An 11,827-nucleotide genomic window follows, 5' to 3' on the forward strand; every position below is an offset into this window, starting at 1 on the left:
CGCTTAGGAAGGAGAGGGCTGCTGGTGGCAGAGTTTTAATCAAAGCCGGGGCTGCTGCAGGGCCGCGGGAAGGGAGGGGAGCTGATGGGAGGAAAGGACAGGGAAAGAAGGATGCCTTTGGCAACGTGTGAGGTGGCTCCTTGCAGGTCCCTGGCCAGCCAGCTGTCTGGCCAGCAGAAACTCACAGGGCAGCCCCAAAGCAGTGAGGTCTTTGTTTTACTGCAACCCTTGGGAGGATGCCACCGCCCCCCTCCCCTTTCCGCAGAGCCCCCCGGTGAGAGCGAGCAAAATTCAGATGGCTCTGCAGAAGCTCTTGTATGTGCGCCAGGAAGCAAGTCATCACAGAGCCAATCCTGCGGGGGGCGTGGGGGGGCAGAGCCTAGGCTTCATTCATCCCATTGTCAGTCTATAGCCATCAGACCCCAACAGGAATGATTCGGGCGCTGCTGGAAGAAGGAGGCAGGGAAATAAACTGACCCCCTGGTAGCTACTTGTAAGATTTCAGATTCAAATCCCCCTCTCCCTGCTGGTGCCTGGGGCAAAGTCGATTCCCTGGCAGAGCCCAGCCCAGCTCCGTGCACCCCAGGGACAACGGGCTTTGGCCATGTAGTTGCATCTGGAGGTTTTGATGAGCATGTGGTCCATCAGATTGCTCAGAACCTGGGGAAAGGTGCAGGGGAGGAGCATCCCAGCCCAGCACATTGGGACCCAAACTGTCTGAGGCCCTGGTGCCCTGCAGAGCACTACGTGTAAATCGCTGCAGAGCCAGACTCTGCAGGCAGGGGCTGGAACAATGGATCATGCAGAGAGAGGGAGGCAGAACACGCATTGGCCAGGGCGTTACACTCCCACAGTGTGTGAGATACTCATCACGGGACGGAGCCGGGCACCGAGAACTGACAGCACCCACAGACCCCATGGACAGCAGCTACTGCAGGCAGATAGCAAACCCCCTGGGTAAGTGACCCTGCAGGGAAGGGCCAAGGAGCAGAGCCCTCAGCATCCAGCCAGGGCACAGTCCTCTCTTCTGTGCCAGCACATAGCCTGCCATCGGGTCCCCAGCTGCAGGACCACCCCAGAAGTCCTAATGGTTTGGAGACCTGCCCTACCCCATGCAGAGACTGGATCTCAGAGGGGAAGCCTGAGCTTGTGCTGGTGATGTGGGCTCAGCAGCTGCTCACGTGGGCTTTCCCCCATGTAATACACTAGGGTGTGGGAGCGAAGGCTCGGCACAGCTGTGGGAGACAGATAGGTGCAGTTATTGACATGGGACAATGTCACCCACTGTGGCCAGGGTGTGAGGGACACTCCCCCAACCAGGGATGGAGAATGGCCACGTTCCCAGGGACTCTGGATTCTGCCTGGGTCTCCTTCTCTCCCCATTCTCCATTCTCCTGCCTGTCTGGGGGTTCTCTTATCTCCACAGCTTGTCTCTCTGGCCCACCTGCGGGGACTTTGATCCAGGTGAAGGGGCCACATTTCACACGTGGATTCAGCTAACCCTGATTCCAGTGTATTTGGCTGGCCAGTGCCCCGGGGGTCCCACCTGACCTGGCGCGTGGGTTTTAAACACCCCCCTAACCTGGTTGGGACCCATCCTCACTGGCTAATTTTACATGAATTGAATCAAGACTCCCGAGTCACTTTGCCCTGCTCCAAAGGGGCAAGTCCTCTCCCTCCTCCATTCCCTCTGTGCCTCTCTCACTCCCCTGGCCCAAGTTCTTCAACAAGCCAATGCGCCTGCGGGGGGGTTGCGAAACATTGCCCAGCCCGGCTGTCTCTGCCTTTTGCTGCGAGTGTCTCTGGTTAGCACCCTTCAGATGACAAATGTCCCATCCTCCTGGCATTCCCGTCAGCTGCCCGGCGCTGATTACAACCATCAATCACACTGAAAGGCAGAAGATTCATCACTGATATTTGCCTTCTTTTCTCTTCGTTGCAGGGGGACAATATATTTCCTTATGCCATTTACGACGAGCTTTAGGCCTATTTTTGCTGGTGCTGGGTGCTAGCCTGGCTTTACCCATAAACCTCCCTGGCTGGGCCTGGGCGAGCGGTCACCGCCCACCAATGGACTCAGAACCCGAGCAGCTGACCAGGCAGTGGGACACGTCTCCCATATGCACCACATGGGTGACACAGCGCACAGAGCCCAAGGACATTACGTGTAGCACTTCGTCTCAGACCAGCAACCCGGGGCAGCCGTTCTGAAGGATGTCGCCTGCAGTGATTGGCCGTCAGAGTGATGTCATTCATGGGGCGGTACTTCCTGAAGTGCCACCTTTTGTGGTGGGAGCCCCAGGAGTCCACAGCCTCTGGAGTGGGCAGCCTAGCTCATCTCTGTGTGGATCAGCTGTTGTGGAAGGGAACGGGAGCCCGGCAGTGGCTCGGGGGAAAGCAGCCAGCTAGAGAGGTCACCGCATGGCCAACACGGCTACAGCACTGCAAAGGGCATGGAACGGTGGACTTGTCATGGGCGCGGGGGCTGCTTTCTTAGCGCATCGCTGGGACGGTGCCCGGCGCCCTCTGTTAAATGGAATCCTAGCCCCGGTGCCTAAGTCACCATGAAACACAGCACCTCGCAACGGCTGGCATCTCGGACTGGCAGCACCTCCTAGCTCTCTTCTCTGCTGCCTCTGGAGAGCTGGCAGCGTGGTCTCGCCAGGACCACAAGTTACAAAACCTTTGTGTGAGACCCAGATCCTGGGCGAAGGCACACCTGTCTGTGCATGGCCCCCTGGGGCTGCCAGGGCGAGTGATGCTGGGGAGAGGGGATGCTCAAAGCCAGATGGCGTCTTTTCTGCATGCAGCAAATCCTCTGTGTGAGACTGCCTGAGATGAACTCTTCAGTTCTCCTGTCTTCTCCAGTTAGCGGCTCGCTTGCATGGCATATGCCCTTCATCCCAGCCCTCCCCTGCTGCCTCTGGTCACACACAGGGAGCGGGGGCGGACAGGCTCTCGGGAGGCACTGGCTACAACGTGTCTGAAGCTTTCAGATCAAGACCTTTTCCTGCTTTCAGACACTTTTCTAAACTCCCAGAAGTCACCCTCTCTCCAGGACGGAGTCTCCCTGCTGTTCCGTGGCTGCTTGGCTCACTTCCACTCTCCTGAGACCCCCCAGGGCCTGCTCCCTGTTCGGTTTCGCAGCGGTGGGTGGGTACTGCGTGTAGAGGCCTCTGGAGCCGGGAGTGCTGGATTACTGGGTCAGTGAGGTGCTGGAGCGGCGAATACCTGACTGGAGAAGCCCTTCCACTGGGTCACTCCGGGAATGATTGCCATTCGGCTGCAGAAAGCATTCACTTCCAGCTGCCGCGAGGCCTTGCTGTTGCTAAGAAAACGCTCCTGATTGCATGGAGCGGCCCAGAGGCGAATGCGAGGGGGAATGGAAACACCACGGGGCTCAGACCGGCGGGCTTTCCTCCACTTGACTTTCAAGACGGCTTCAACATACCAGATTAACCCCCCTCCCTCGTCCAGGTGCGCTCCAGACGTACTGGTCCCCAGGAGACCCCGGGGCTTCGGCTACCTTGCAGAATGTGCCACGTGTGGAACCTGCTTGTAAAAAATGATCTTAATAAAGTTCCAGCAGCGTGCTGGACAGGGGGACTTTTTAAAATTAGCTTTTGGAAATGGTTCTCCCAAGGCCCAGGTCTGGGAGAGGAAAAGAGCCCCAGGCTGGCAGGGCAGGCATGCAAGCTGCTGGATCTTTAGTGTCCAGAGGGTCAAACCGTTTTCACCACTGGCTGCAGCCAGCCTGGTAGAGTCCCGGTGGAGTCAGTGGGGCCAGTTTCGGGGTGGGGAAGGGGACGCGAAAGGATTTGGAGGTCAGGAAGATGATGCTTGTGAATGGTCCCTGTTAGTCTGCACAAAGGGCCCTGGCCCCCATCCCCAAGTATCCGACTGGCTTCCAGGCTGGGGCCATGCAGAGCAGCTGCTGCCTCGTGGGAGAGACAACCAAGTTCTCCCATGCCTCTCACTCCTAAGCAGGGCTCCTCACCTCACGCCTCATTTGCAGACATGCCCTGGCTACATTGTCTGTCACTAACCTCCCTGCTGACCTGATTGCTCTGGAAAACTTCCAGTGCATCTGCGCCCATCTCTTGCCAGCCCCACCATGCTCCCCACTCAGGGCCAGCTAAAAACACCGGGTCCCTGCTTCCTGGCAGTGGAGGATTGGGCCCCTTAGAGCCAGTCAGTTATCAGGGAGGGTATCCGTTCATTCACAGCGTTTCAGGCTAGCTAGTAAGGCCTTTGTTTGCCATCCATTCCCCACAGATTGAGCCCAGTAACTTGTGTTTGACTGCAGTACCTTCCATAGGGTGACCCGACAGCAAGTGTGAAAAATCGGGACAGGATGTGAGGGGTAATAGGGGCCTAGATAAGAAAAAGCGCCAAATATCGGGACTGTCCCTATAAAATCGGGAGCTCTGGTCACCTTAACCTTCCAGCAGGGCAGCCTGTCTGGATGTGGCACTGTCCAGACATGGAGAACCTACCATTTCCCTGGGGAGTTTGTTCAATGGTGAATCACCCTCACCCAGTGCTTAATCTGTGCCAGGGCTGAGCCCTGGGGTGGCACCTTGAGATTTGGCAGTTCATAGCCCTGGCACGTCTGGGCTTGGCGCATCCGTTGTGAGAGTTACAAATTAAGCACTGCCATCACCCTGAAAAATGCCTGCCTCCTTTCAGAGCAGAATTTGTCTGGCTTCCGCTCCCAGCCACTGGCTCTTGTTCTGCCTTTTCCCACGCAGTTAAGCAGCCCTTCAGTGCCCACTACTTTCTCCCCAGGAGGGTCCTGGTACACTGTAGCCAAGGCACCTCTCCAGCTGATCAGCTAACCAGCCTGGGCTCTGTGAATCACTGTCCAGCATTGTCTCCAGTCCTTGAGCAATGTCTGTGGCTCTTTTCTGCACCCTTTAAAAAATGTGGGCACCAGAGCTGGACGCAGCGTTCCAGGATCCAGTTCACAGAGATAAAATCACCTCCCACCTCCTTCTCCTCCCCTGTTTGTCCATGCCAGGGATGGAGGCATTGCCTTGTGTATAGAGGACAGGGTCACAGGCATCCGTACCAACAGGGCCAGGGCCCAGAAACGTTCCCATGGGGCTGGTACTGAATCCCTGCTGCTAGGCCTGGCACTGTGAGCTGCACTGACAGGGCCCCTGCCAGGAGCTGTGCTGCCGATGCCAAGACCTACAGCTGGGGCAGGTGCCAAGACCTGTAGTACTGGGCTCTGTGCTGTGGGGGGGGGGGGGCGGTGCAGCCGCTTTGCTCTGAACATCAGGGTGAGCGTTCCAGCCTGGACTCCACGCTACAATGCTCAGAGCCCGCTACACATGTCTGGAGCCAAAACTTTCCAAAGTGCCATCTGTGGTTCCTCTGGACGATTCCCGGGCCTCTCCCTGCTGAGATCTGCCTCTTCTCAGGCCTCATATACGGACTGCCTTGGACTATTAGCCACTACGCTCCTGTCCCTGTGCAAAAGCCGAGGGGAGGGACAGGGCGCCGGGGCTCCGTGGTTCATACGCTCAGGCTGGCAGCTCTACTCGCTGAGGCCAGCTTTGCCAGGGGCAGCCGGGACGTGAACTAGTGGCCTGTCCAGCCCGTGCTGAGTCGGGATGGACTCTCCAGGAACTGCCCAGGCGGGGCAGTTCCAAAGCCCTGCATGTGGCAAGAAGCCGAGACATCGGACCATGGCGAGGGGCTTTTCTCCTTGGGTTTCTACCCAGCTGGCCCTGGGGAGGCAAAGTTAATTGTTCCAAGGGTTGTGTTTCTTGCACGCTTCTGCCCCCTAGTGGCTCACACTGTGCGCTGCCTCGCACCGGCGCTGGAAGGGGAAGGTCTAAGTGTCAGAAATGCAAACTGCATGGCAAACACCTGGCCAGCGGAGCTTGGGTTTGCTCAGTCCCAGGCCGGAGCTGGAGCCAGAGCTGGAGCCGAGCGATGACCTCTGCTTAGCTCCTGCCTAGCATTCTAAGGGAGAAAGAAATAACTCCTTATCCTTGGAAAAACAATGAGGAGGACTTGTGGCACCTTAGAGACTAACAAATTTACTTGGGCATAAGCTTTTGTGGGCTAAAGCTCACTTCATCAGATGCACGGAGTGGAAAATGCAATAGGCAGACTGGTAACCACACCAGCTCCCTCCCCACCGGGCCAGCCCAGTGGCCCATCTAGCTCAGTATCCCATTGCCCAGCAGCGGCTGGGGCCAGGTGCTTCAGTGGGAATGAACCGGACAGGGCACTTATCCAGTGACCAACCCCTGTTGTCCACTCCGAGCTTCTGGCAATCATAATTTTTCAGGCTCGGCGCATGATTCTTGAATGCAGGGTGTTGCCAGTCCTGATTTGCAGGTATATGCCCTGTTGGCACATGATGGGCTGAAACCCACAAATTTATTTCCCCCCCCCCATGGAGCTTTCTTCTGTTGCTATTTTTATTTTAACAAAAGGAAACAAAAAGGCCTCGAGCCCAATGCCCAGAGGAGGAGCAGTTTCCCATACATGCCATATAGTTCATACATTCCACACTGCCCATGCCAACCATAAAGCCTGTATATACCATAAGGCAATGCCAACCATATATGCCCTATGTGAGGTACTGACATAACCTGTGACCATATAGATCATTGTTGCAACCAAGGTCCTGTAGTGGCACCAAATCTTGTATAAAGGGGGTCAAATGAGGTGTCTACGACAAGGTGATGGTTGGTGGTTAGGATTATGCTGTCTATATGTGTGTATCATTTTTGTTTAGAGTTATAAGTATTGGCTCTATGCTGTCTGTATTTCAAACGTGTGCTGTGCTTCTGGGTGACACCCCAGACAATTTGGCATCAGCTCTGCCTAGCCTGCTTGATGGCCCATTAAGGACCATCAGCTATACAACTGACCCACTGAGAGAAGGCAGACATGCCTTGGGACTCAGCCAGGCATGCAGGGACCTGCCTGCCTATGGACAGAACTCTAAGGCTTTCAAGCCATGGCTGGGCAGCTTGTATGTGAGACAAAGGAAGCACAAGCCACATGGCAGAGGATATTAAAGGCCCCGGAAACTCCTCCATCTTGTCTTCAATCCTGCTTCTTGCCTCTGGAGGGACTTTGCTACAACCTGAAGCTCTGAACAAAGGTCTGAGTGACCCATCCCAGCTGTGGATGTTCTCCAGAGACTTGATTTGAAACTACCGTTTATTCCATCTCTGATACAAGCCTGAACCAAGAACTTTGCCATCCCTGTATGTCATTGATTCCATGTAACCAATTCTAGCTCTCATCTGTCTCTTTTTCCTTTTATAAATGAACCTTCAGATTTTAGATTCTAAAGGATTGGCAATAGCGTGCTTGGTGGGTAAGATCTATCTTGTACATTGACTCGGGTCTGGAGCTTGATCCTTTGGGATTGAGAGAACCTTTTTTCTTTTACTGGGGTATTAGTTTTCATAACCATTCGTCCCCATAACGAGTGGCACTGGTGGTGATACTGGGAAACTGGAGTGTCTAAGGGAATTGCTTGTGTGACTTGTGGTTAGCCAGTGGGGGGAGACCGAAGTCCTCTCTGTCCGGCTGGTTGGGTTTGCCTTGGTGTGCAAAGGAACCCCAGCCTTGGGCTATAACTGCCCTGCCTGAAGCAATTGGTCCTGAATTGGTCCTCTCCAGTGGGTCCCACCAAAGCCAGGCTCATTATAGCCTACATGCCATATAGCCTATGACTGCCATACAGCCGGTGCGGACCATAATGCCATGTGTGCCATACTGCCCATGCCAGCCACCCATACCATACTCATTGCTTGGCAGAGATTTCAGAGCTCCCAAGCTGCTCAGCCCCCAGACTCATCTCCGACCCCCCAGCAGTGCCAGGATCATGTTCCGTGAAGCGCCCTGGGGCTGGCCCCGTGGCAGGTCCGGCTGCCGGAAGGGAGCTGTGGCGGAGCTCTCCTTCAAAGAGGCCAACGCTTGGAAACAAATGTCAGGGTCTTAAATCCTTTCGGAGGCCCCTAACAGCGCTGGCCAAAGGGGCTCCCGTCACTCCTCCCCGTCTGTCCGCCTCCCCCGTGCCCACCAGCATGGATGGGAATGCTGCGCTTGAGGCTCGGTTTCTCTCTCGCTTCCCACCCGGGAGCCTGGCTGGCCTCTGGTGTCGGGCCACTCTTGTGAGCAGGGCTGGCGTTAGGGAGCACAGGCCGCCGAAGGCCAGGTGCTTGCGCTCTGCTCGGAGCCACGGCGCTTGGTACTTTTCTTGACCTCCAAGGCCAGCTTCCAGGGCCGGCTTGCTCTGAGCTCCCCGCATGGGAACAGCGCCATCAGGGTTATTCGGGGTGACTCTGCTCCCTCCTGCCGGCACCACGCTAACCCAGCCACAGCGCCCTCCTGCTGGCGACGAGGAGAGTGGCCGGCAGGTGGGCCGATGGCTACGCACTGAGCAGTGAGCAGGAGGCATGAATGCAGCCGGACGTTTGGCTCTTGGGAGGAAGCCAGGAGGGCAGATGGGCAGACAGTGGCTGGCGCAGATGTTCCGCATGAAGGAGCTCGTCCCCCCAACCCCCTTCCAGCCTGGGGAGTATTAAAATTAAAAGCAGCATTTCAAAATTGGTAGCTGTTCTCCAAGACCTTAATTAGCGAATCTCCTCCCCCCAGGCTGTAATGTAATAATCAAAAACCAAAACCAATCCCTTATCTGAGGGATTGGGAGCAGCTCTGCATGCTTAGGCTGGTAATTAAACACTTCAGTTGCAATTATTTTTGCAATTAGATAAGTCTCTAATTGTTATCATAGGTGGCAGAGTTGGGGGGTTTTTGTGCTTGTTCCAGTGAGCTATTCTCCAAGGGCTGGGATCAGCACGGCTGCTGCGGGTGTAACCCACACTCCTCCTGGGTGTGGTGTTGTCCCATCTAGCGGCTCCGAGACCGCTGAGTCTGTTCTACAGTCTTAGCTAACAGCCAGTTGAGGCTCCCACACTAAGCTCGACACTTTCCCAGGTCTGATCCCGCCCGCCAACGACCAGGGTCTGTCGGTGTTACATGGGCGCTTCCGGTTCCAGCCCTTGCTGCTTTGCCCAGAGAATGGAGATCCTCGCAAACGTTTGGGGGCCCATTGCAGTGGGTTGGGGCACCTCTGTGCAAAGCCCTTGGGGGTGCAGTTCTGTCCTAGGGGATCCCTGCAGGTCCTCGGTTGCAAGGTGGTGCTGTGCCCGGGGATGTGAGGGATCCCAGAGGAAGAGTCTAGGGCAGTTTCAGCTCTTCTCTCCCCAGTTCAGTCCTGCTGTGCCGAATGCCCCTGCAAGGACTAGTGCCCTCAGCTCCACCAAGTAAGGCGGGGCGTAAAATTGGCATGTGCGTGGGAGACTGGCAGCCACATGTGGCTCCAGCCCACGGCGTGTAGAGGGCCAGAGTGGGGCTTTCACTGCAGACAGCTCCCACTGGGCTTCCTGGCCTGGCCCTATCTCCTCGCACAGCCCGTCTCTCAGCCACCCCCGAGCTGTCCCGCGGCAGAGAACACCAAAATAAAGCCCCAGCGTGGGCCCCGGCTCCCAGAGCTTTTCCATCAGCCATCTCCGCCGGCGCCCGCCAAGCTCGAGCTCTGACCCAGGGACCCCAGCAGGAGCCTTCTTACACCCCACACTTCTCTCTAGGCCGTCTGCCTGGAAGTCACCTAGGAGCTGGATTCTTTCTCCTGCTCTAGGCGTCTACCCACTCCCAGTAACTTCCTCGCCCCATTGAGCTCTTGCTGGACCAGCTGTTCTTCAGCCAGCACCTGACCCCCAGCCCTAGGTGGGGCCAGTCACACTGTGACAGGTGGGTAAAAGGACCTAGCAAGAGGTTATACCAGCTCCCTCCCCATGGCTCCCATGTGTTGCAAAGGTAACCCTGGCCCTTCCATCTCCCCCCTCCCCACCCCGTTGGCTGTCAGCTTCATGCTGGTTTCAATTTAGTTTGCGCTATGAGCTCCCTGGGGCATTTGTCTGCAAAGTGCAGGGGCCAGCTCTGGGCTCGGGGACAGATGAATGCTAGGAAACCATTCCAGAGACAAAGCAAACACTAACGACAGTTAGGGCTGGGCTGGCCTTTTCCTTCCTAACCCTTTTTCCCCATGGAAAATTGGGGTTTTGACGCAACAAAAATCTTCATAGCAAACGTTGGCTTTGCTGCTGTAGTAACCATGCAGTGCTGGGGGCTGGCTCAGCACAGCGGCAGGCTGCGTCTGGGCTGAGCAGGGCTGATTTATGTCTTTGGACCGTATGCACCCAGCACCGCATCTTGTGTGTCGTTTACCCCTGTGCAGTGTGCAAAATGCTCCCAGAGCAGCACAGGTGTGTCCTAGCCAGGCTTTGCCCAGGTGCAAGTGACACGCCCGGCGCAGAGCAGCCGTGCAGGACAGCTACTTGGGGATTTGTTGATAAAACTTTTTTTGGTCAGAAAAACGCTAATTTGTTGAAACTAAAACTGTCTGTGGGAAAGGGTCATTCTGAAAAATGTGGGGGGGAGGAGAAGCTTTGAAATGGCTAAAGTGAAAAATTTGGGGGTTTCTTTGTTTCACAATAACTTTGGGTTTAGAAATTGAAGCAAAAAAGGAAAAAAAAAAATTGAAACGAAACATTTCAAAAATGTTGAGACAAAAGCTTTAGCTTGACCCCAACAGATTTTTTTTCAGCTTATTGGTTCACAGAAATTTCTGAGCTTGGGATTCTTTTGTCCTGATTTAGGACTGGAATTCTGTTGGCAATCTCAATTTTCCCCCCAGGACGTGCAAACAGTTTCCCACTGCGAAGCGGGAGCCCTTTGACCTCTGCCTGGCTAGAGCTGAACTCTGTGCTAGGCTGGTGGCTCGGGGGAGGAGTTGATCCTCATGGGGGGAGCTGGGCAGCCTGGGGCAGCTTTCAGAACCCAGGCCCAGGGCCCGGGGCCAGGAGGAGAGAGGCCGCCTGACGCCTGAATCGGCTGTGCCGGGGCAGCAGGCAGGTGGCGCTCTTGCACTGTGCTCCTGCTTCCCGCTGTGCTCCCCAGCTCCCTGAATTGTGCAGGGACAAGGTGGGTGAGGTTCTAGCTTTTATTGGCCGGGGAGAGCCAGACGCTGTCGAGCGACACAGAGCTGTGCAGTGAGTTTCCTTCTCTCTTCGGGACTCCTTAGGCGTGTGATGTGGCATTACCCGTTAGAGTCTGGCTGGGCCGGCCCTTTAAACCCCGGTCCCCTCCCCAGCTTTTGCAGCCCTCTGCCCCCTGCAAGATGTTTCGAGGTCTGCGCTGAACTGGGAGAAGCGACGGCTCTGTATGAGGAGGAGGCGGAGGAGCCCAGACGTCCCATCCAGCAGCTTTGCCAGGCATCATCGGCGCCGGCGCCGGCTGGCAGGGAGCTAGTGGGGGAAGGACATGAGAGCAACTAAGTCTGACTCAGCTGAGAGTCACCACCATTGTTATTCCCTCCAGTTCCGCTTGGAAATGGCCATCAGGAGGAAAAATAACCTTGTCCCCTTCGACGGCATGTCGGGGCCGTGGGGGAAGGGAGCAGATTTTGGTCGCTCACTACGGGAGGTGAGTCTAGGTGAGGGAGCTGTGCCATTGACTCCAGCTGCCCGCAAGCCCCAGATCCGGCTGAGCTGGGCTGGGCTGGGCATGGCACTCGGGGGTGGGAAGCATATGCCAGTTTAGCACTCCCCCGTACCAGCGCTGCCAGGGGCTGACGGCCTCAGGGCTGGCTTCATGCTACCCAGTGATTCCCCTCTGCCTGGGGAACCCTCAGGTGCCCTGCTGGGGTTGCTTTCTAGCCCCTTGGTGCCACTGGAATGCGCCAAGGAGCTAGCCCTGTGACATCAGCTGGACCTGTGGCTGCTCC

The 11,827-nt window shown here is 56.2% G+C and overlaps 1 long non-coding RNA gene across 1 annotated transcript; it reads left to right on the forward strand.

Annotated features, from left to right (window-relative positions):
• Window positions 1-528: 528 nt before the first annotated feature.
• On the forward strand, window positions 529-7,323 carry LOC142072930 (uncharacterized). The gene is made up of 2 exons (XR_012669541.1): window positions 529-957; window positions 1,943-7,323. It is a non-coding gene; the product is annotated as an uncharacterized LOC142072930 (long non-coding RNA).
• The last annotated feature ends 4,504 nt before the right edge of the window (window positions 7,324-11,827 follow it).

This window comes from Caretta caretta, chromosome 8, assembly GCF_965140235.1.
Source record: "Caretta caretta isolate rCarCar2 chromosome 8, rCarCar1.hap1, whole genome shotgun sequence".
Lineage (NCBI taxonomy): Eukaryota > Metazoa > Chordata > Testudines > Cheloniidae > Caretta > Caretta caretta.